Here is a 24,694-nt window from a genome sequence, read left to right as displayed (position 1 = left end):
ACAACTATCTTATATTTGATAAAGGGGCTAAAAGCATGCAATGGAGGAAGGATAGCATCTTCAACAAATGGTGCTGGGAAAACTGGAAATCCATATGCAACAAAATGAAACTGAATCCCTTTCTCTCGCCATGCACAAAAGTGAATTCAAAATGGATCAAGGAGCTTGATATCAAATCAGAGACGCGCCGTCTGAAAGAAGAAAAAGTTGGCTACGATCTACAGTCGGTGGGGTCGGGCTCCATATGATTATTTTAGACATAATATCATCCTTGCACCTAAGAGACAGACCAATTGAGGAGCTATCTCAGGCTCTCTGCACTCAGAAACTAGGGTGTAGAATGATATTTTATTGGAGTAGCAATGGGCAAGAAAGGGAGAATCACTGTCCAGAAGAAAAAAATCAGCACTTGAAGACATGAGGGCACGAAAGTGTTTGGGTATCTGGGGAGAGCAGGGCCCAGGAATGCACCTAAAACATAAACTAAAAGAGACCATACAGGCTCTGGTGATGGGCTGCTGAGGAAGAAGTCACAGTGAGCACTAAGGACGGTTGGGGATCTCTTGATTTTATGCATCAGTACTCCCAGATAGCTGCACTCAGTATCAACAGGATAAGAGTTGGGGCAATAACACTGCCATAGGACATTGCCAAGAACTGTGATCTGGTTTGGGAAAAACAAGTAAAGAGTATGCCTAAACTTTAAGGCAAGGATATATGAAGTGAGGTGAACCCATGATTTGGAAGAGGACAAGATAAAAAAAATCTTTTAAGTTGACAGTGTAATAATGATCATCTATGCCTGATGCACATCTAACAGTCAGTCCATCACTCAAAGTGCATCTTTAGAATCCCAGGAGAAATAAAACAATAGGCAGTTATTATCATCTAATGAATCTAAAAGGACTTATTGAAGGATGACAAATGTCAGGATAGTGTTTAATGCCAGCAAGAGCCTAGAAAAGGCATTAGCCAAGCATATAGAATATCCTCAGTAACAACAACAAAAATCTGGTGCCCTGGCAGGCTACCATTAAACCTCACAATGCTTGAAGTAAATAGGTTGTTTGAGAGAATATGTGACATCAGGCATAATGCATAATAGCACTGCCTATTAAGAACACTAGTTCCTTTTTTTACTAGTACACTGCTTACCAAGCCAGCTTCCCTGAGTCCTGGAATTTATTAATTTATTTGTCTGTGTAAAAGCAACTTAATGGGATCTGATGTATCTGTAAACCTGTTATGAATTCAGCCAGGAATGAATCCCTCCTGAACCTGATAATATCAGCTCTCTATGAAGTTGTAGCCGTGGAACAAGACCTGAATTGCCACTTGCCTCCTAAGGTAATTGGGTGTCTCTGTTTCTAAGACTTCTTGAAATATGAGTATCTCTTATCATATGGCCTAAGTAGCCATCTTGTGATTTTTCTAACTCTCTGTATATATCGTTACGAGCTGCTACATTCTTCTATCACCTCAATAATATGTGGTATCATCTAAGCGCCAAGCTTCTTGGGCACTTGTCTATTGATGATTAATCTCTCCCTAGGAGGTAATGGAAGTTTCCTGAGGGCAAGGACTTTGTCTGGTTTGGTCCTCATTGCTTCCCCTGAATCTTGCTCAGGGACCTGACCCAAGTAAGTGTTCAATGAGTATTTGGGGGTCAATACTTTAACAAATAATGATTTTGCCATTGGTCCAGCCATAAACCTTTATCTTTTTTTTTTTTGAGAGGGGGGGGAGAGAGAGAGAGAGAGAGAGAGAATTTTTTTTTAATATTTATTTTTTAGTTTTTGGCAGACACAACATCTTTGTTTGTATGTGGTGCTGAGGATCAAACCTAGGCTGCACACATGCCAGGCGAGCGTGCTACCGCTTGAGCCACATCCCCAGCCCAATAAACCTTTATCTTATCAACATCTTTGGATTAAATGCAGCTTGAGATATAATAAGAAGCAGTGAGGCTCGAGTGTCTTATATAAAAAGGGAGCCCAAAAGTCTCAGTGTGTATGCACACGTGTGTGTGTGCATGCCGATGTGTATGTGTATGTCAGCCTGGATAACAAAAAGTTCATGTTGGGCTTGTGAAGTAAAAAGATTTTCCTCAGCACCCTTTCCTCAGCCAAAAATGTAAAAAATGTTTTAAAAAATGGCATTTTAATAGTATGGCTGTGTTTTTCTCAGAGTCTGAGTTTTCAGGCTAACTAAGTTTTAAGGCCAGTGGCTCTTTGTCCTAGATGTTTTCAAGGAGCTAATCCCTCTACTCAAGGTAATTCCATCTTTATCCCAAAGAGCATTAATAACTATGAAACACCATGGAATTATAAAAATAAAGCCCCTTTAACATTTAAAATGCAAGTAAACACACTGATCAATGGGTCCCAGAAAAGCAAGACACTGGGAAGACAAATTAGAAGCAGTTGAATTTGATTTTCTTGGTTGTGGACGTAAAATATTATCATAAATATGAATTCAAAAAATAAATTTCTGAGTACACACAGATAGCACACTATGTTGGCCAAGACAGTGGACTAGAGTCTGTTACGGTTTTCCCTGGACCACAGTTTCTTCATCTGCAAAATGAAGAGAACATTACCTGCCCTGCCCACACCAGAGGGATGTTACAAGATTCAGATAAGAAAATGGATGGGAAAATACTCTATAAATTGTAATGTGCCATAATTATGATGATTTTCATAAATGGCATTAATTGTAGCAACTAGTGACTATAAATTAATAGGAATAATATAGCTATTGTTAATTATTCTTCTTCTTAAGGGAAGCATCATCCATTAAGTGTTCCCTAGGGGTATCAGCAAAGAGACAGGATATAATCAGGACTTCAACATCTGTACTTGACTGTAGTAGCAAGTATATCAACTGCCCATGCTCTAAGTCTATGGGATATCTAACCACAGAGATTCAAAAGTAACAGAATTACCCTGAGCTATACAATGAAACAAGTAATTATGGTATGCAACCAGTCCATGCTTGTAAGATTTCAACTGATTTCCAGCCTCCTTCTCCTCCTTTCCCTCTAAACTGGACTCGCTGCCCATTTTCAGTTTCTTATATTAGGTTGATGCAATTTATTAACAAGTTCCAGCCTAGTGCTCTGGAATTTTGAGCAACCCCCCCACCCCTGGCTGCTCCATCTGATTTTATAAAAATCGCTTTGCTTCTACATTTTAATCACCATTATGAATAAGAATAGGACTCTTTCTCACATTCAAGACTCTACTTCATGTCATAGTTCAAATAACTGAAGTCCTACCCAAGTTCCAGCCCCAACCCTTCTCTTCGTATTCTCATCTACTGTCTATGTACCTTTAGATTTATGGGCTGTCTTGCTGTTCTTAGCACTTTATACTTGTTCCCAGCAGCCATAGTCTTATAACCAACTACCAGAATTCTACAGATGTACCAACATCTTCCTCTTAACTCACTGTCTCTGCAGCTCTGCCAGTCACCTGATGGGTAAATTACCCGAAGGAGGTGAAGTAAGAACAAAGAATACTGCTACTGTCTACTCTTTCTTCTAGGTAATCACACAGACTCTAGTAAGGTGGTCGACATAATCCTAACAATTCTCGTGCTCTTCAAACATAACTAGAAATAGCCCATTGTCTAAGTCGGGGTTCCATCAACAAACAAACAAAATGCCTGTATCAAAAGTTAGCATGTAGGACATGTATTTTGAAGATCAGTTCCAAGTAGTAGTAAGGGAATTCAGCATTAAACAGAGGAGGGAAAAAGACAACTGAAAGATGTGGCCATTCTGGTATACAATGGTATAATAAAGGTAATATACATTGATTACCAGTAATAAGGCATGAAAGAATATTTGTATTTATTATTCATTCTTCATATTCAAACATGTTAACAAAATAATCTCACAGAAAAGTTGAATGAGCAGGAAGTAAGTTTCACACACATACCCGTCACTCAGATTCACCAACAGCCAACAATACTTGCCATACTTTGCCACAGTTGCTATGTATCTACATAAATTCTATTTGTTGTTATAATTAAATCATTTGTAAAATGTTCTAGAAACCTCCCCTCTCTGCCTATGCACATCTTAGCTTAAAAATCCTAAAAATTCCTAATTTTTTCATTCCATTATTCCATCCAAGAAATTTAATGTAGGTACAGTAATATCTAATACATATGCATTGTCAAATTTCACCAGTGGTCCTGGTAATCTTTTTCATCTATGAACATTAACTTCCATTCAAAATAGAACCAAAGATCACACACTGAAGTGACACATCTTTGTAGTCTAATTTAGCACAGTCTCTTAGCTTACCTTTGTTTTCCACAAAATAAGTATTGAATAAATGTTAACTACATAGTCATTACTTTGACCACAGTCTCAAAATTAATGCTTTGATTGATATCAATCAAGAATATAGTTTTATTATAACTCTTTTGGTCAAAAGTAAAAGTGATGAGGGGCTTCAGTAAACGGGGTTCCTATGCATCTTAACATGTACAGTGATGCCAGGAATCAACTTTGAATATCATTAAGCCTTGATGAGTGCTCTCAAGCAGTAGTATATACTGAAGAATCTACAAGGCTTGATTTATCAGTCACTTTCTGATTCTGTGAGTCTGGGGTGAGGCCCCCAAACTTTCATTTCCATCAACTTCTCAGATGATACTGATGATGCTGGTCTGAGGACTATGCTTTCTGAACAACTGTTCTAGGTGGATTTCTAATAAAATGAACCTTTGAGAGAGAAAGAGGGCAGGGACAGAGAGGGAGAGAGGGAGGAAGGGAGGGAGAGAGGGAGAGAGGGGGAAGAGAGAATAAGTGAACATATAATTTTGTCTTAAAACCAATCGTGTTATGTCATATTATTAATGATGTCATGAAAATACCAATAGATACATCCAAATAATGGGTAAGCAAGATCTGAACAAAAATAATAATGGAGACAGTATGATTAGTATTTATAATAATTCCCATGATATATAATATGACCAGCCTTTTCACATTATTTCTGATACTGCTGAGACAGGTGGCATACATCAATGAGGATTATAGCAAATATGATCTACTTACCTAGTAGAAATGCCACTTTATTGAATGAGACTCAACATGTTGAAAATTGGGGACAAAATACCTTAATTCATGTTAAGATGTGTATCCTTTCCCCACTTATTTAGATGAAGTGCTCACCTTTCCAAAAACCTGCTTACTATAGCTCATCAAATGTACCCTCTCTTTCAGGACATTACTGATAATCCTACTGATTTGATAACCTAACCCTTCCTTTTTTAAAAAAAATATGTTTTTTTAGTTGTAGGTGGACAGAATACCTTGATTTTACTTCTATGTGGTGCTGAGGATCAAACCCAGTGCCTCACACATGCTAGGTGAGTGCTCCACCACTGATCCACAACCCCAGCCCATAACCTAACCCTTCTTTGCCTATCCCTCTGCAATACCAGTGATCATAGCGTGACTCTCATCATTCATTTCTGTGAATGGCTTCTCTCTCACACTGTTTTTTTGTCTAAGTAGTGTGCAGTCTAAAGAATGCCTGCTCCCCAACTTCGTAGAATTAACAGAGTAGTGGCTGACATTACTGGCCCTTTGTGACTAGTAATATTTAATATACTATATTCTTTGAGATTTGTTGTCATTACATGTTGAAGAGACAGAAATTTAAAAATAAAAATAATTCCCTTTCCTAAGAAGCTAACAGCAATACAATTCAACATTTTTAATATGCAAACAACATCAAACTCAAATCTCCTGATTGTCCAAGGTCATCAGCTGCACAAGTTAAGGGCAGTGGGAAAAGGTGCCTCAAAAAGCCAACTGTGGAGCAAACATGGTAGCATTCATAATAGAGGAAGCATCTTCAAGATTTGATGTGAAATCATAGTTTGACAACTGGGAATATAGCACTGAAATAAATAAATAAATAAATAAATATTTTTTATATAAATGAAGAAGGAAACATCAGAAGGTAGAATTGTTCATAGGTTTGGTATACTTACAGCAAAAAATCATCAAGACAGAACCTGCACCCCAGGCTTGGGAAAGCTTCAATTCCTCTTTTTCCTTTATATTCCCTATCACCTTATCCTTCTCAGTCCTAACACTCATAAAATTGATAATATGTGGCCCACTCACATCTTCTTTAAAGGAAATAGCCTTATATCCTGCCCTTATTGCTCAAAGATCCATATTTTGGATCATGAGACTTCACTTCTGAACACTGAGGCTCATAGAACCAAGGCTGGGCACCTGAGCAAAGGTCCATAGACATGTTAGTAAACCTAACCTTTGGTCTGTGACAAGAAGATAAGATAGGCAAATAATCCTCCTCCTCTTATAAATCTGAAATGAGAAACACGTAACAAAACTGCCACAGGGATGAGCTATGGCCATGACCAACTGAACAGAAGATGTGCATGGCTAATTATTAACAATCAAAACATACAAGGAAATAGAGACCCTGTAATTAGAGAGTGGAGAATAGTGGATGTGCAAATAAATTTTTTTAAAGAATTGACAGTGAGAAGAGGATGAAGAGGAAGGGAGAGAGAAAAACTGAATGGAAGGAAAGAAAGATGACAAGCATTCAGTCACAGATGTGCCTCTGACCTTGATGCCAGATTTCAATCATAGGATCCTTAAGGTTCACTCCAATATTCAGAGATGCTCCAGGGGCTATTCTTTTACAAAATCAGCCTACTGGAGCCACCAGCACATGGCCACTCCTTCACAGGGAGGACAGGAGGAAGCCAGGTCTACCAATAAACTTTCTGTCACCTTCCCTTCGGGAAACTCAGCTGTTACCCCTGTAGAATGAGGGGTAGTAACCTTAAAGATCGTCTTTTATTTTTTAACCACCAATAATGCTCAAATCTATAATGACATTCCATAACTTGCCTGCCACTATCCTTGCCGCCCACCATCAATAGGACCAAACCCACCAGAGTGAGGTCAAGTCAGCATTTAAGCCAAATTGGTTAAAGTGGTTTACATTGAGTATGTGGACACAAGCAGTCTCATTGTTCACTGCTCTATTCAGAAAAGAAAGCAAAAACTAACCAACAGAGGTTAAAAACAAAACAACAAAACAACAACAAAAAAACTTCACTTTTTCATTTTATTTACCTACGTATGAATTATTTCTAACAAATTGCACCTTTATAAAACAAATATTAAACTATATTCTGAAAGGCCTCTTGCAATTAAAACACAGGTCAAGTTGAATGAGAATAGCTATATAATAATACATACCAATACATATTTATCAATCTCTCCATCAATAAAATAAGAACCATAAACATAACCACCCCAGACATCATTTGACAGTAGGATATATAATTAGCACCCTCTTTTAAGCAGCAGAGACATCTGATATCCAGAACCTCATTACTTGAAATAGGTAAAAAGCTGCTTTGAGTCAAGTACCAGTAGAGGAAGCCTAGGCTTCTACCCACAGGGTCTTCCCTACCTTCCCCAGTAATGTACCTTGAAGCATGCCTGTAAAAGAGAGCTTGAGGACAACTGCTGTGAATGACCTACATCAAGTTTAGAGGATGAAATTGATGTCTGAGAGCCACTTGGCCAATCAGTCCACACATAGGAAATATATATGTGTGTATATATGTGTGTATGTACACACACACACTATCTCTCTCTCTCTCTCTCTNATATATATATATATATATATATATATATATATACTCTCTCTATATCTCTCTCTCTATATATATATATAGAGAGATATATCTATCTATATATATATATATATATATATATATATATATATATATAGAGAGAGAGAGAGAGAGAGAGAGAGAGAGATAGAGAGAGAGACATCCCCATAAAATCATCAGGAGTCATCAGTGTTTCCCTAGGAATCCTTTATATAACGCAATTACCAAGAAAAAATACAATTAGTAGATATGAGTTTTAAAAGATAGAGAAAAGATACCTTGGTTTTTTCATTAAGGAAACTTTCATATCTGGGGGAGTCAAGAATATGCACAATAATTGAACATATAAATTAAACAGTTACTAAAATATTTTTCATCCTTACTGCACTGTGCAGTAGAAAATAAAACATGACAGGTAATTTTGCTATTGACTTTATTTTAAAACTTCAAGGAAGATAGTTTTCTTGTTTTGCATTTTGATAACACAGGTCTAATGAGTTGGAGTACGATACATTATTTTAAAAGCCACTTTACACATTTCCCAACATTTGGAATCTTAGTAGTTTGGCATTAACTTTATATATTAGCTTATCACTCTCAAAGCTTTTCTCCTTTGAACCCTTTCAATGACCCTTCAAAATGTTATTACCCAAGTAGTAAACCAAGAACAAGTGTTGAGTTCCTATACCAAGCATTCCATGTTGTATAGCCAGAGCTGTAACACTAAGGAGATGCCATCCAAGTGGATGATGGGTGAGAAATGCCTGTAAACATCTTTGGCTCTGCTTCTATGTATCAAGCACCATTGATCAGGATGTGCAGATAAAGTATGCTGGGAAAGTGATTATAAATGATTAGCACAGAGAAAGGAAGTCAGGCCCATGAGGTAATAGAAGTAAAGACATGATTTACCTTGTCTGAGACAATAGTTCACTGAAGGTTCAGAAAGAGGAGTAAAACCTTGACACCTTATACTCTAAAACATCCTCTTCAAAGTAATATCTTGTAGACTACTTTAACTGGCTGCTTTAAGAACCCATGAAATAAAAAGTTACTCTCACTCCTTCTTCCAGATGAGAAAACCTATGGAAGAGAGGAAACACGACACTGTCCACAGACTTCCAGTCTCACTGGTGAGACTAAACCAAAAAAACTGCAGAAGGAGAAGAGCCCATCTTAAAGCCTTTCCAGAATGCAATATAGATAAGTAGTACAGAAATTCCAGGAAGGGGGAAATCAGAATGCCTTAGATACAAAGACACTGGAGACAAGAAGGGCCTCTGCTCCCATCTGTGCCAAAAGGAAACAAAGGACCAGAAAGGTTAAGTGATTTACTAATGATTAAACAGCCAAGTGATGACCATGGGACACTGAGTTCTGTATCAATGCTTCCTAGCCTCAGTCCTCCTACTCAAAATGTGCTGTCAGTGTAAGAACATAGTGTAGTAATTTTCCTAAGAAACTTAAACATGGGTCAAAGTCAGAATATTTAGGAGTGCTGACCCAGAAATGTGATGCTTATTACCTGCCAGTGTAATCCCAGAACCCTCTGTGGTAGACCGGGAGGAGGGTATGTAAGTAGAGGGAATAGACAAGCAGTCTCCTCAGTGTTTTGCCCCAGCTTTGCCATAGGTGACCAGGGTAACCCTGGGTACATCACTCTCCCTCTCTGAGCCTCTCAACAGCAAAATAAGAGGTTTGGACTTGGTCTCTTCATTTTCATCCCATATAAAAAGTACTGTTATTCTAACACATTCACATAAATGCAACCTATCCGATATTAACAAAGAACTTGAAGTATTTATATTTTTGTTTTGGGGTTTTTCTTTTTCCTACTTCTAACCCCTTACTGGAACCAAATTACTCTATTTCTGTTTAGTTTAAACAATATTTTGATCATTGAAAAGACAGAACCCATACAACAGAAGCTAATAGGATAGAATCTGACATACTCATTTCAAAAATAGGGCTATTGGTAACAATTTTGTAGAGGAAACATATATTGTTTCGAAAGCCACTAGCTGGTTAGTGGAAATGGAAATAGAGGTGAGAGTGACAGCATTTGAGCAAGAAGTCAGGAGAGGAATCCTCAAAATGTAAGCTATGCCTTATCATGAAGGCTTAGAATGGGAAAGATATGGGAGGAATTATCTAAAACCCCAGTAATCATAATTTTTTGGTACGAAAAGATGCATCAGATCCATTATGATCATCCTCAATTTGAGCATCATTTTCTCTTGGCCAAATTTCCTGTTTCAAGGTAGTTCTGGTAAAGATCCTACAAGCCAGCAGCATTTCTAGCCAGCTAAACAGTCCACCACACTGGGCCTGGGACAGTCACCTTGGGGACCTGGGAGGGGCCCTTAGCTCCTTCTGCACTGCCACTGTTAGTAAAGGAATGCTTAACTTTAGGAAAGCACTTTCACAAGCACCTCACTGCATTTGCCCAGCATTCCTAGAGATTGGTAAGAGTTATTCTTCTTGTTTAACAAAAGAGGAAAACAAAGATCAGAAAGAAAGAGAGACCCTTCTAGGGTCACTCATGTAGGAAATAAAAAAAATTACAATTTGGGACCCAAACATTGTGTTCCAAAGCTCTTGCACTTTGCTTGACATCCAGCTGAAAATGAAGAAGGGGAACAGTCCTGCCTGTAAGCTCAAACCGAGATTATAAGAGCGCATTAGGTTACCAAGAATTAGGTCATGGCTGTAACTATAATTAAAAAGGCAAGATCCAACATTTTCTTTCATCTTCTACTTCCCCATTTGGGATAGTTTTATTCACTTTTCCATAAATATTTATCAAATATTAAGAGTACAGGAACCAGAAGTTCAGGGAAGAAAGGAAGGAAGGGAGAAAGGGAGGAAGGAAGGGAGGGAGGGAGGAAAGAGAAGGGAAGGAAGGAGGGACTGAGAGAAAGGAAAATCAGTAATTCTCTGCCCCACAAGTGAATACAGCTGCATTAGAGGCACTAGTTTATCCACAAATGGCCACATTAAAAGACAGGATACATGTGGGTAAATATATGAAGCACATGATGTTAGAGAAAAAAGAGAGGAAGAAGAAAGAGCAGCTAAATAGAGAAATTGGAGAGAGTGAGCTGCATGGGTGCAGTGACAGTTGAGAAGACCTTGGATGGAGAAAAAAAATATTTAAGAAATTTACTATATGAGCATGAAGACATGAGAGGATTTCCACACCACCTGAGAGCACTTGGCAAACACAAGTGTTCTCTGAGGTACAAATAAGAGTAAGCGCAGACTCAGATGGTCAGCTATGATCGGACCATTCAGGTGTGCAGACCCTAGGCATAGAAGGAGGTTGGCTCTGGTCCAAGGTACAGATCTCTAAAGGATAAACACAGTCACCGTGACAAAGGAGAGAGTGGGCAGGGGTAATTGTATCTTGGGACTTAGTGTTGATGTGGGAACAAACACAGGGTATGAATCACATATATTTTAAGCAGTGCACAGACAATTTACATTAACACTCTCAGCAGGAATTCCTATTTTTATGACAAAGGTTGCCATTGATAAAAAGTGAGTATAGAAACATATCGGGAAACTATTGATCTCACCATGATCAGGAATACGTGTGATTTCCACAACATGAGGAACAAGCATGGCTAGAGCACATAAACATCTCTACCTTTGAACACAAAATTACAGATTAACAGACTGCAGTGACTAGTCTGTCACTTCACTAGATGGAGGCTGAAAAAAGTCTAAAGAGTGCAAGGAATGATGTTGTCTCAACCTCACTGTTTTTGTCCCAACTTAAAAATCCTCTCTCTCCTCCAAAATGCTGCTCATGCCCAATTGCAATCTTTCCTGACAAATATTTCCTTTTGCACTGGCTGTGGAGAGTCAAGTGACAATCAAAGGTCTGCTATTCACCTAGGGTCAGTTCAGTCCCCAGTCTATATAAAAGAAGCAAGATGCACAATAAAGGAATAACAAAATGCTTAATTGTCCCTTCCACCTTTCCTTCCCCACCTCTCCACCATTTTTACATGAATGCTTTATTTAAAATGTGTCATACTTAAACCAGGTCTGGAGGCTCTACAGCCATATTCAAATGTTTTCAGTCCTGCAAAGCTTTCCACCTGTGTTTCAAACTCAAAAGTGAAATGTAGGCCCTACTAGATTTAAACAGAAAGGATTTAAACAAGCAGGAGGTTTGACCAAATCATATAATGTTACTTTCAGATTCTGCTTATGAAACAGGGAAATGTAAAACCAGTTCCAAAGCGGCATCTTTAAGACCAGGTGAAATCAAGAACTGGTATTTAAATGTCCATTAGAATGCTAAGCAGGCAGCAGCCCTTCTGTAAATGTTCACTGGTGGTATGTTCCCTAAAATAGAGGATTATAAGATCATACCAGGTGATTTTGAGGAGACCCTAATAATATGAAATGCAAAGTCTGTCTCAGGGTTGCTCTAGATTTCAGTAGCCAAAGGAAGTTCTTATAATAAGGCAAAGCTGGGGTAGCAAAGGGAAGCTGAGCATCCTCTGGAGATAGAAGCATCTCAGATGCCCATTAAAGGGGGACAGTTTTAGCTATTACCCTCTTGATTTAACAGTTTAAACACATGAAGGCAGGGTCTAGTCATCTGCATTTAATAAACCTTCTGTGCCTTCCTCAATTCTTTTCCATAATAAATTTAAAATCTGCTGGCCTAAAATTTGGCTGCCTGTTGTTAATTCAAGTGCTAACAACAACTGGAACAATTTAATTAAAATCCCACAACTCTGAACACATTTAAGAATTCTTTAGTAATGTGTTCTAACCCAGTTCCCAGGGACAGGGAGAATACTTCTCTCTCATTCGACAGTTCTGTGTTCTCACCCACAGTGCCAGAAAAGCAAACACAATCTACTTCACTTCTCCTCATTTGTAGAAATGGCAAAGATGTCTACCACCTCCAAGGGGTGCTGTGAGTTTCCATTTATTGGTGTTTATAAGTCTACTGAGTGTTCTAATAAATCAACTATAAGTTGGTATTATTCATAGCACCCTGTTGGAGCTTAATACATATTCAATTAAAAAACAATGACAACAATACAGCAGTATCCACAAATTAGCATTAATTATACCAATGCATTATTCTCACCCTACTCCCACAATTTTATCAAAGAAGAGCTGCTTATGTATGTTGACTGTATGTATACCCTCTCTCCTTAAAGAGGAACAATATTGCTGTTATCAACATTTCCTCTAGTAATGTTCACATCATGCTTGCCTCAGAGTTTCTGATTTTTTGGAGGATTTTCCTGTTTGATAAACACTAAGTCAGGAAGCAAACTCATCTCCCCTGAAGAAAGTCAGAATCCTGCAAAGCATCCTGAACCCTTCCCTTTTCAAGGACCGTTCCTTTCCAAATAGCCCTTCCCCACATTCATGGGAAGAACTTCAGTTCAGGCTTTGTCTGCCCCCATGGACTCTGGAGGTTGACCCCAATCCCTGCTACCACTGCCTCTTTTGTTTGGTCATGTCCCACTCTAGTAAAACAACCCTAAATGCAGATCACATCATGTTCACCAGGATAAGTCCCTCTGTTGTTTGCTGAGGATAACTAATACATCTCTGGACTGGGAAAATCCCCCCAAAAGTCATCATAAGTCCAGAAGAGAATTCATTCATTGATTGGAATTGATGGAATGGATGTTAGGAAGAATTTTGCCAAGGAGAGACAGGCAGAAGGAACAGCTAAAGGAAAGGGTTCCAGTGCTACAAGTCTGCCTACCTAACTCTGGCTTCAGTTTCTCCATAGGGCATCAGTCTGGTGCTGGTCAAAGCCACATCACCACTCCCACCCCTGCCTTCCCCACCCACTGTCTCGCTGAAGCACCAGAACATATCTTGCTAAACTACATTTTGCTGACTCCAGTCTCCTGTTCTACATGAGGCCGTGACATGCATAGCTGAGGTTGAGGAATCTGTGCTTAGTTGGTTTGAGGTTTCATCAAGAGAAAAAGGGGAAACTTATGTGATTTCACTGAGTAACTATTTTCACTACAAAAAAAATTCCCATATTTATTTTTCCTCTTTTCTGAAATGGCACTAAGGAAACACATGCCAGACTGCCACGAACAGGGACTGTACTTTCCAAACAGTAGCAAGGACTAAAAATAGAAAAGCCTGATTTGCTCAAGATGTATATAACTTCCTCTCCCATTTCCTTCCCAACACCCTGACACAGAGAACAGAAGTGGTACATGTTGAACCCTTTGCATGCTTATAGCATCAAAAGCATCCAAAAAGGTGATACATATGGTATACTTAGCATGATCTACTCCCAGAGAATTCCTATAGCAGAGACAAAGAATGATTCAATCAATCAATCAATGCACAAATATCAACCAAATAGCTACTCTACCTTCTTACAATGGAATAAGGACTATGGGTGACACAGGAATATTGAGTAGTGATCCAAACTTTAGGCAATGGCTAAAAGGGAATCTAACAAGAAGATAATAGAAAGAGTACAGGTTAAGAAACCCAGAAACCTCTAATTGTGGTTGGGGTACAGCTCTCCTAGTAACTATGTCACCCTGAATTGTTTACTCAAGAAATTTGGGCTCCAGTTTCTTAACCACAAGAATGATTGCCTGGATAAGGAGTACTCAAATCTAAGCCTCTATGATTAGTGAAATTAAATGATTTTTCAGAGGTCTCCAACATGCTATTTTGTGATTCTTATTTTATGAAAATCAGTCTGGTGACAAGACTGATGTACATGAAATAATTTCATCATTCCACATAGAGGCATATATTAAGTGGCAGGAAAAATCAAAGAGCATTAAGTGATTTATCTATCCACGTGATTCATAGTAGACTTCACTATGAACTAGATATTGCTGGATATACTATATTCATTATCTTAATTAATTCTCAAAATAAATTTCTATGAAACTGCTATTAATATTCTCATTTAGAATGCAGAGTTAGGAACTGCATTGGTAAGGAACAGAACAGGACTTCTTAGAACTAAACCTTGGTCTCACGTTGCTGTACCACATGACTCAGTCAAAAGAGTAAGGATGCAGACAAGGACAAGGAAGAGCCAGTGGAAGGCTGGCTCACATGAGGAAGAATGTGGCAACTGACTTAGGGCTGTTTAAAAATGAATGAGTACTTATCAGTTAAGAGATGAGGATGCTTCAGACAGCAAGGAAGAAACAGGAAAATTAACTCTACATAAAGAAGTGACAAGGAGACATCTTCAGAAGAGCAAAAAGATTATATAGGGAACAGACTGGGAGATAAGTTATGTTGTGCAGGGTGAGATAGGTCATGGAGGTCTGAAAACTCAACCAAGAGAAGAAATTTAATGTGGTAGGTAATAAACATCCATAAGGAAAAAATAACAATTTTGGATTATTAATTGGTTAGGGATATGCAGCTGGAAAGTAAAAAAAAAAAAGATAGAATTAAGGCCATGAGTCATCTGTGATCTGGAGAATGAAGGAGCTAAGATGATGAGCAAGAAAACAGACGGGAGCAAACCTGAGAGGGATTTTCAAGCCAAAAAGTCCTTTTGGTGAATATACTCAAAAAGAAAGTCATATCAACACTGAGCACAGAATTTACACTTTGTGACACCAGAAAATATGCTGGTATTTCTAAATGAAGAAGAGGATGAGTAGCATTTGGGACACACTGAACTGGCTTTCCCTGTGGAACTAGCTTATGCATAGGGGTTATGGTTCCTATCAAAGAACAAAACCGTGCCAAGAGTCATAGCTAATTCCAGTTATCAGATCAACAAAGGTTAGAATTCTGAATTCTCCCGAGAGAAGCCAGAAGGGCACAGGGAGAACTAAAGTGGATACCTATATGTAGGGACAGGAAGAATAAAAAAGGAGATCTGGTTAAAGTGGGGGGAGGGAAGACATAATCAGATGCAGGAGAGGAATCCACGAAGCTCAGTACAGTGAATATCAAAAGAGGAAGAAGAGATTCTTAGAATATGGCGGCACAGGATGGAACAGAAGTCTGTCTCCCCACCCAGACAGACCACTGCATTCCATTGCACTGCCACAGCCTCTGTGATGTGACTATTTTGGAACGCTGGAGTTAATTGAAAGCTTCCACCTTCCAAGGGAAAGTCTTAGATGGTAAACTGGTTCATTTAGGTCAATTTCAGCTCTTGGAACTGTAGCAGCTATCCATCCCCCATCCCTCAGTCCCTTGGCAGGCAACTGTTCCTGTGTTCCTGGAGCAGCCTGCATATATCCCACAGGAGTCAGGGTGGGCAAAAAAGAACCTTGTTTTCCAAATATCAGGGATCTATGCTCTGATCATTGGCCATTGCTTCTCATCAAAGATGTGAAGAAAAAGAAGCAGTTGTCAATATTTTGCCCATCTCACTCTAACTGACATGATTTCCAGGGGACTTAAGCAGTCACCCCCTTTCTTTTTTCCCGGCATCTTTCACTTTTTCCTGTTTGGGAACCAAACACTGATGAGTAAGTAATTCAAAATGAATTGCATATATGGAAGAAATGACAGTTACCACACATATCCAGGGAAAGGCAGAGGCTCAAAAAATACCTAAAACATTAAATTTCCACCTAGGGTTGATTCTTGGCATGGGGGTGGGGGGAATAGGGGTTGGATCGAGAAAAACAAAAAGCAGCAAAACCTACAAAAAGGGAAAAATCTGATTTCCAGATTTACCTCCTGATTAGTTATAAATGTACTTTTTTTTCAATGACAACAACAATAATCACTAAACATACAAAAAATAAAAGAGTATGGCCAATTCAGAGCAAAAAATTAAAATAAATGGACAGAACCTGTCCCCCCAAAAAGACTTGATGGTAGTCTACTTGATAAAGACTTTAAAACTACTATCCTAAAGATGCTTAAAAAAAAAAAAACTAAAGAAAGGGACTTTTTAAAGTATTAATAAAAGGAAAATATTAACAAAGAGAAAGAAAACTTAAAAAGAAATCCCCAAAATTCTGGGAGTGAACAGTACAGTTAATGATAAACAATTTCACTAGAGGAATTCAAAATAGGTTTGAGCACATAGAAGAAAGAGTCAGGGTACTTGAAAATAAGTCAACGCAAAATATCAAGTCTCAGAAATATAAAGAAAAGGGATGAGAAGGTAGCTCAGTTGGCAGAGCACTGGCCTTGCATACAAAAAATTCTGGGTTCAATCCACAGCACCACATATAATAATTAAATAAATGTTTAAAACGATAAAAAAAGCAAAAACAAAAAAGAAAAATAATTCTCCAAAAACACAAAAGGCTCCCCCCCCAAATAAAATAAAGAAATAGGAAGAAAAGACTGAGGACAACCAAATGGTACCAAAGGTACCTTTGGGACAGTGAAAGTACATGAAGCAGACCAACATATGTACTGTGGGATTTCAGAAAGATGAGAAAAAGAAAAGATGAGTAGAAAGAATATTTGGGGGAAAAATGGACAAAGCCATCCCAAGAAGCTTGAAGTTGAGATAATAAGAGACAAATACTGAGATACCTCACAAGCTGTTGAAAGAATGACAAAGGCAAAGAATATTTTTTGTATTTTTTTGTTTATTCTAATTAGTTATACATGATAGCAGAATGCATTTCGATTCATTGTAAACAAATGGAGCACAACTTTTCATTTCTCTGGTTGTACACACTGTAAAGTGGCACCACACATGCAGTCATACATGTACGTAGGGTAATGATGTTCATCTCATTCCACCATCATTCCTGCCCCCATGAAGGCAAAGAAATTTGAAAGCAGTGAGAGAGTATACTTACTCATCACATATAGGGGAGCTTCAATCAGATTATCTTCAGATTTCTCATCAGAAATTTAAGAGGTTAGAAGAAAGTGGGATGATATATTCAATGTGAAAAAAAAAAAAAAGAAAAAGAAAAGCCTGTCATTGGGAGCTGTGGTGCACACCTGTAACTCCAGCAACTCAGGAGGCTGAGACAGGAGGATCTTGAGTTCAAAGCCAGCCTCAGCAAAAGTGAGATACTAAGCAACTCAGTGAGACCCTGTCTCTAAATAAAATAAAAATAGGGCTGGGGATTTGGCTCAGTGGTCAAGTACTTCTGAGTTCAATCCCTGGTACGCCCTCCCCAAAAAAACTGTCAACAAAGATTCCTACACCAGATTTTTAAAAAAATGTCCTTCAGCTGGTTGCAGAGGAACACCTGTAAACCCAGGGACTCAGGAGGCTGAGGATGGATGGCAAATTCAAGGCTAGCCTTAGCAACTTAGAAAGACCCTGGGCAACATGGCGAAACCCTGTCTCAAAATAAAAAAACAAAAATAAAAAGGGAGGCTAGGGATGTTTCTCAGTGGTTAAGGACCCCTGGTTTTAATCCCTGGGACCAAATAACAAATAAAAAGTCCTTTAAATGTCAGGAAGAAATTATGACATTCCCCCCAAAACATAAGAAAGATCAGAGAGATTGTTCCAACTAGACCTTTCCTGTAAGAAATGCTAATAAGATCTCTGAAAGATGAAATGAAAGGTCACCAGACAGTAACTGAAAGACTTACAAAGAAATAAACTTGTCAGACTGCTTGTGGTGGTGCACACCTATCCCAGGTACTCAAAAGGCCAAGGCAGGACGATGGCAAGTTCAAGGCCAGCCTGGGCAACTAGCAAGACCCTCTCTCTAAAGAAAACTTTAAAAAGGAATATAGCTCAGGAGTAGAGTGCTTGTCTAGCATGTGTGAAACCCTCAATCCTAATACTGCAAAGCAAGAAAAAAAAAGGAAGGAAGGAAGGAAGAAAGAGAGGGAGAGAGGGAGGTAGGGAAGGAAGGAAGGAAGGAGGGAGGGAGGGAGGGAGGGAGAGAAAGCAAGCAAGCTGGAGGGAAAGGTATATCTCACTAAGGGTACATATGTGGACATTATAAAAGTATTACCATAACAATCATGTGTAGTTTTTTGTTTGTTTTCTATACCACTTAAAAGATTAAAATATTTTTAAAATTAATATTGTGTGCTTGTACAAATATGTAATAAATTCCATCGTTATGTACAACTATAATTCACCAATAAAAAATACGAAAAGAGAAAATAAATAAGTAGTCTGAAAGCTAATTACTGTGGCAAATGAAGGAATTTCTTTCCCCAAACAACACAAAAACATCCTCCTTTAGCTAAATATAGTTGATCCTGACTCTCAGATGAACCAGTCACTGAATGTTGAGAGGAATAGTGGGGGTAGACACAGTATAGAACTGCGAACTCCTATAAATACAGCTTAAAAACCCAAAGGAAAAGATTACTAAGTGCAAAAAAAAAAAAAAAAAAAATGAGAATGGAATCAGATTTCTCACCTCCAAGTACTTACCGGTAAATTATAATAAAAGATAGTTCAAAATCATTGTAGAATATTAAGGCAAGTGAAATTTTGGTTCTACAATTCTACTTGTAGCCAAACTTAATATATAAGAAAATATAAGTCATTTCTATTACATAGCCATCAATAAAATTACTTAATGAAGTACTGCGGTAGAAAAAAAAAATGAACATAAAAGGAAAAAAATCTGGATGATAATACCAGAAAAAGAAAACAAAAAAGTATAATGAAGTAAAAGCTATGACTGAACTATTACTAATGTGGTTGTACAATTTAGCATGAGAACTTTCTTAAAAGAAAGGTGTTCAAGGCAGACATGATGGTACACAACTGTAATCCCAGCTACTCAGGAGGCGGACACAGAAGGATCATACATTTGAGGCAAGCCTCTGCAACTTAGTGAGATCCTATCTCAGAATTAAAAAAAAAAAAAAAATAACAAGTGCTCAAGGGAAAAGTGCCCTAGGTTCAATCTCCAACCCTATACCCCCCCAAAAAAAGTTACTACAAAGTTGAAAATATTATAACATACTCAACAAATATTTTTTATTGGAGCTTTATCTTTTACCATAGCAGTTGAGTTCATCCCAACAAACTCATACATGCATGGAAATGGATTTTAGTTCATGATTCCCTCTTTTCCCTCCCTTCTCTCATTCTACTCTATTGTTTTAATAATATTTGAGGTGAGGAAGGGAGAACACCACCACTCAGTGTCAACTGTTGGGTATTGAGAATGGGGGTATATATGCAGATCATCACCTTTCCTTGATAAAGTAACATGTAAAAACATTTATTTATTTATTTATTTATTTATTTATTTATTTATTTATCTTGCATTACTTTTTATAAGTTAAAAACATGCATTACTTTTTCATAAGTAAAAAAAAATAAAATAAATATATTTCAATCTTGATGTAACCACTAAAAACTTCCAAGGATTCAGAGTCATCTGAAGTTTCACTTTAGTTGGGCAAAGGAAAGTTTCTGTAATACACAAGTGCAGAAAATTACTTCCTACCCAGAAACTGAGAAGCTAAAGCAGAGCTAACCTCACTGTTATCCCAGTGTACAACAGGATTTCCCCATGAGACATTCTTTGTATAATGATTAATCTTTCACCACAGAAAGTAAGAATGTGTCCTAGATTACTTTAAGTAAATTGGGTTGATAAAGTTGGGCATGTATGTATACACATAATCCACTATCAATCACAGAATGCTTTACCATGTTCAATAAATCATTTTTGAAAAATAAGGAAAAGGGACTAGGGGCATAGCTCAGTGGTAGAGGGCTTGCCTAGCATACCTAAGGCCCTGGGTTCAATCCCCAACACTGCAAAAGAAGGAAAGAGGAGGAAGAAGAGTGGAGGAAACAGTGGGGCAATGGGAAGATGAAAGAGAAGGAAGAGAAGAAGAAGAAAAAAGTTTAAAATTCTAAATGAAACACTGGAACACCCCCTGATTGACTCTAGACCTACTATTGTCAGAGAGAAAGACATTTTGACAAGTACAGACACCAAAATTTCCCTCTCTTCTCATCTGAATACCCAGAGGATGATTCAGAGTAAAAAGCAAACAGGAAAACTTTGACATTCACTTATAGGAAGTCACACTGGGCAGAGCCAGGAGCATACCAGCAAACCCGTCAGGCCTTGCTAAACACACGCTGACCTACATACACGAACCATAAAAGTAGAAGATCATCACAAATGCAAGCTGTTGCTGCTACTGTTGCTGCCAGGACCACAAACTACAAATCAACTAGTGCTTGCTCATCCACAAGGAACCAGGTAAAGGGCCATGGAGAAATAAGCGACTTAATCATTCTTTTGGTATGTTCTTGTGGGTCAAGATATCCTTGCATTCTCAATGCAAGAAACAAGAAGCACCTCAGAGAGCATTCAATCTTTTGTTGACCACTTTTTGTTCTTGCTGGGGCAACAGGTCTCTGCCTTGAATTCTAGCTGCAGTCACCTGGATCTCCTTTTATACCCAGCCTTGTCCTTCCTCACCACATTGCCAGCCAGTAGAAGAAATGCTATGAAAAGATTTGTCCAAATCATACAAAGCCAATCCAGCTTGCCTCTTTCTGTGCATTTCTGATTAAAAGTGGCCATGGCTGTGTGCTTGAGTTCTTAATTGTTCAGAAATGTGTAAAATAGGTAAGTAGAAATGTATTCTGAAATTGATTGAAATATATTAGAAATGATTATAAGCCACCATTCACCATGCACATACATGAACTTCAAATTGGTTCCACAAGAAAAGGACTGAATTGGCTTTAAAACTTTGGGAGGCTGCTTTTAAAATAAATTATGTCAGAGGATTCTCTTCCTTTTTCTTTCTTTTCTTTTTTCCACTAATTCTGGTCATAGCTTATGTTACTCTGTTCCCACCTTGTTCTTTCTGAACCTTTATGGATCAATTCCTTGAGGTACATAGTACCCATCTCTCTCCCTCCTGGTTGGACCTTTCCTTTGACTGTGCATCATTATTCAGGAAGATGGGGAGAAGATCAGTATAAGGAAATCTTAAAAGGACAAATTTCAGTCTCATAAGAAGAGAATTTAATATTTTGAATAACCACTGAGGGACAAAAATATCCGGTTTTCTGAGGTAGACAGACGGAAGCAACCATCCTGCCTCAAATGCTGGACGAGGAGAAATGAAAACAAAAATTATATAACAGTGGAGAGCAGATGATTGAAGCAAGCTTCAGGGCAGGTCAAAACAAGAGAGGAAGAGTTGTGAGTCATTAACTGGACACCATGGAGAAAGCGCAGCAAAACCGTCACCTGAAAGTGAAGCCATCCTGTGTCCCCAAGGATCTCAGGTAAGTCCCCAAGGATCTCACGAAGTCAATCAGGCAACTCAGAATTCTTTGCATGGGGCTTCCTGCCAGTATGATACATTTTGTTTTATGGTATGTTAATAGCATCACTTGGCACCTAACAACAGACTGGAGATGTCACCCTAATATTTAAAATAATAACAAACACCTGGATTAAATTGTAAGCACTTTCAGAACAAAAGTAAATTCCACAGCTGAACGTTCAAGGCCTCTCACACTGACTTTGTGATTTCCTTTCTCTGTGTTTTTATTCTTCTTACAAAGAAAGAGAGAAAGAAAGAAAGAAAGAAAGAAAGAAAGAAAGAAAGAAAGAAAGAAAGAAAGAAAGAAAGAAAGAAAGAAAGAAAGAAAGAAAGAAAGAAAGAAAGAAAGAAAGAAAGAAAGAAAGAAAGAAAGAAAGAAAGAAAGAAAGAAAGAAAGAAAGAAAGAAATTAAGAAAGAAAACCACTCCCCTCATCTGAAAATTATGGCCCTATCTAACCATCAAAGTTCAGCTGAACTGAAATTGTTTCCAAGAACCTACTTTCATTTCTCCGATCATAGTTAATTTATTTCCCCTACCATTAATACAGAACTTAAATTGTGCTTCTAATCAAAGCATCATAACTGTCTTTATTTAAAAATGTGTGTGTGTGTGTGTGTGTGTGTGTGTTCTTTAAACCTTGATTCTAGGTACTATATCTAATCCATCTCTATTCCTCAGCATTATCAATCCTGTAAGAGTCATTCATAAACATTTTGTAAAATAGAAAAAAAATATTGTAACAATAGAAAGGGACTTGAATGTGGGATCTCTGAATTTCTTATAAACCTGAAATTCTCTGAGACATTCTCCTCCTGTGTAACTCTCCTAAGTAATACCTGTCCAAGGTCTGGCTGAAAATAACAAAAAAATTGTCAACTTTGGCATCGAAACCAACAGAGGCTAACTCAGTCCCAAAATTGGAGAGTTGGGGTCCCAAACTTTTGAGGTCAAAATCAAAGTCTAGGAGCCCTAGCATTGGTATTTACATCTAGAAGGTATTGAATTTACACTGAAAGAATTAAGAACAAATGAATGAATAAAGTGAGTGCTAACGGATCACTCAAACCTCATGGACATAGAGGCCAAAATTGCTCCTGACAAAAAAGCAAACCAAAGAAATCTTGTTTTTCAAGATTCATCTTTTCCCAAAAAAATAAGAACCCTCAAAACAAAAATAAACACTTATTTGGCCTTAACAAAAGGAAAAAAAATGTGTATAGCATATAGAAAATAATGTGTTGCCAGACGTGGTGGCGCATACCTGTAATCCCACAGGCTCAGGAGACTGAAGTGAGAGGATCACAAATTCAAGGCCAGCCTCAGGAATTTTAGCAAGGCCTTAAGCAACTTCATGAGACCCTGTCTCAAAATTTAAAAGTGGGAGGAGTGTGGCGGGGATGAAGCTCAGGGGTAAAGCACCCCTGGGTTAAATTTTGAAAAACAAATGAGAGTGTCAAGCAAAACTCCAGTAGCACCTATTCTTTCCAGATAAAAGCATGTATCCCTCCTACTCTGAATCTCAGAGCCTAACAGCTTAAAAAAAGCAAAACCAAGCATAGGGACCATCTGGTACAAAGGTCAAGGCCAAATCCAGTAAAAACTGAAACTAGAGGGTCTTCACTTCCTTGGTTCTTAGTTTCCCCATAGCCAAAAAAAAGGGGGGGGGGGGATTAATTCATTCAGTTAGTACTTAAAAGGGCCATATCTAGATGCTTGGTGTCAGGGTTAGACTAAATGATCTGAAGGTCCCTTTCAGCCCTGAATTTCTTATAATTCTCACAGTCACATTTAGTAGACATACTTTTGGCTCTGAGCTGAAAATATGGTTGGAAACAAACAGTGTTGCACATAAAAACACACATCCACCAGCTATAATCTGGACTTGGCAACAGGAGGTTTCACCAGAACTGAGAGAAAAAGGTGCAAAATTTTCTCCCATGATACATCACTCCATACTATATCACAGCTCATATCTAAAGGTGGGGTGAGCATGCCCAGAGCCACTGGCACACCCAAGTCACCACTACACAAGGGAAGGGCATGTCCATTTTCTTTTTTAACTTGCCAACAATTTTCCATATGAAGAGTCTCAAAAATAACACTCTCCCTACCAGATTTGTCCTTTCCATTTGGCAAACCCTATGCTATTTTTTATCTTCCTCCCTTCTGTTTTACACAGAACATAAGCCAACATGGCAACAGGCTTTTTGTTTATTTCCTTCCTCTTCAAAAACAAAGCCATGGCTTGAGTACATTCCTCCGAACAAAGTCCACACAGAAAGAGACTTTTTGTCATTTTATGAAAGCCCCATGAACAGGACAAGGATGCCCACTTTCACCACTTCTATTCAACACAGAACTGGAAGTCCTAGCCAGAGCAATTAGGCAAGAGAAAGAATATAAAAACATCCTAATTGGGAAAAAAGGAAGTCAAATTGCCCCTGTTTGCAGACAGTATGATCACATATAGAGAAAATCCTAAATACTCCACAAAACTATTAGAATTTACTTAAAAATTCAGTAACATCACAAGAGGCAAAATCAACATACAAAAACAGTAATTTTCTTAATATGGCAAAAGCAAACTATCTGAAAAAGATATCCCACTTATAAAAGTCAAAAATAATATAAAATACCTAGGAACAAATTTTAACCAAGGAGGTAAAAGAGTTCTACAATGAAAACTATGACATATTGATGTAATAAATTAAAGAAGACTATACAAATAAATAGGAAGACATCCTCTATTCATGAATTGAATGTTTTTGTTTTTTTTTTTTTTTTTTGGT

At 38.0% G+C, this 24,694-nt stretch overlaps 1 protein-coding gene across 12 annotated transcripts in view; it reads right to left on the bottom strand.

Annotated features, from left to right (window-relative positions):
• The window catches only part of LOC107154372 (LIM domain containing preferred translocation partner in lipoma), a 608,084-nt gene that overhangs the window by 343,688 nt on the left and 239,702 nt on the right, over positions 1-24,694 (bottom strand). For 2 of the 12 annotated variants that reach the window (XM_048804060.1, XM_048804061.1), the window contains exon 1: positions 6,016-6,280. The exons of the other annotated variants lie outside the window; for them this stretch is intronic. The gene's annotated coding sequence lies outside the window, so the exon portion shown is untranslated. Of the gene's footprint in view, positions 1-6,015; positions 6,281-24,694 lie in introns of those variants that run through there. 12 annotated transcript variants of the gene reach the window in all.

This window comes from Marmota marmota, unplaced genomic scaffold, assembly GCF_001458135.2.
Source record: "Marmota marmota marmota unplaced genomic scaffold, marMar, whole genome shotgun sequence".
Lineage (NCBI taxonomy): Eukaryota > Metazoa > Chordata > Mammalia > Rodentia > Sciuridae > Marmota > Marmota marmota.
Note: the sequence above shows the minus strand (reverse complement) of the source record. Positions and strands in the feature narration are given on the sequence as shown.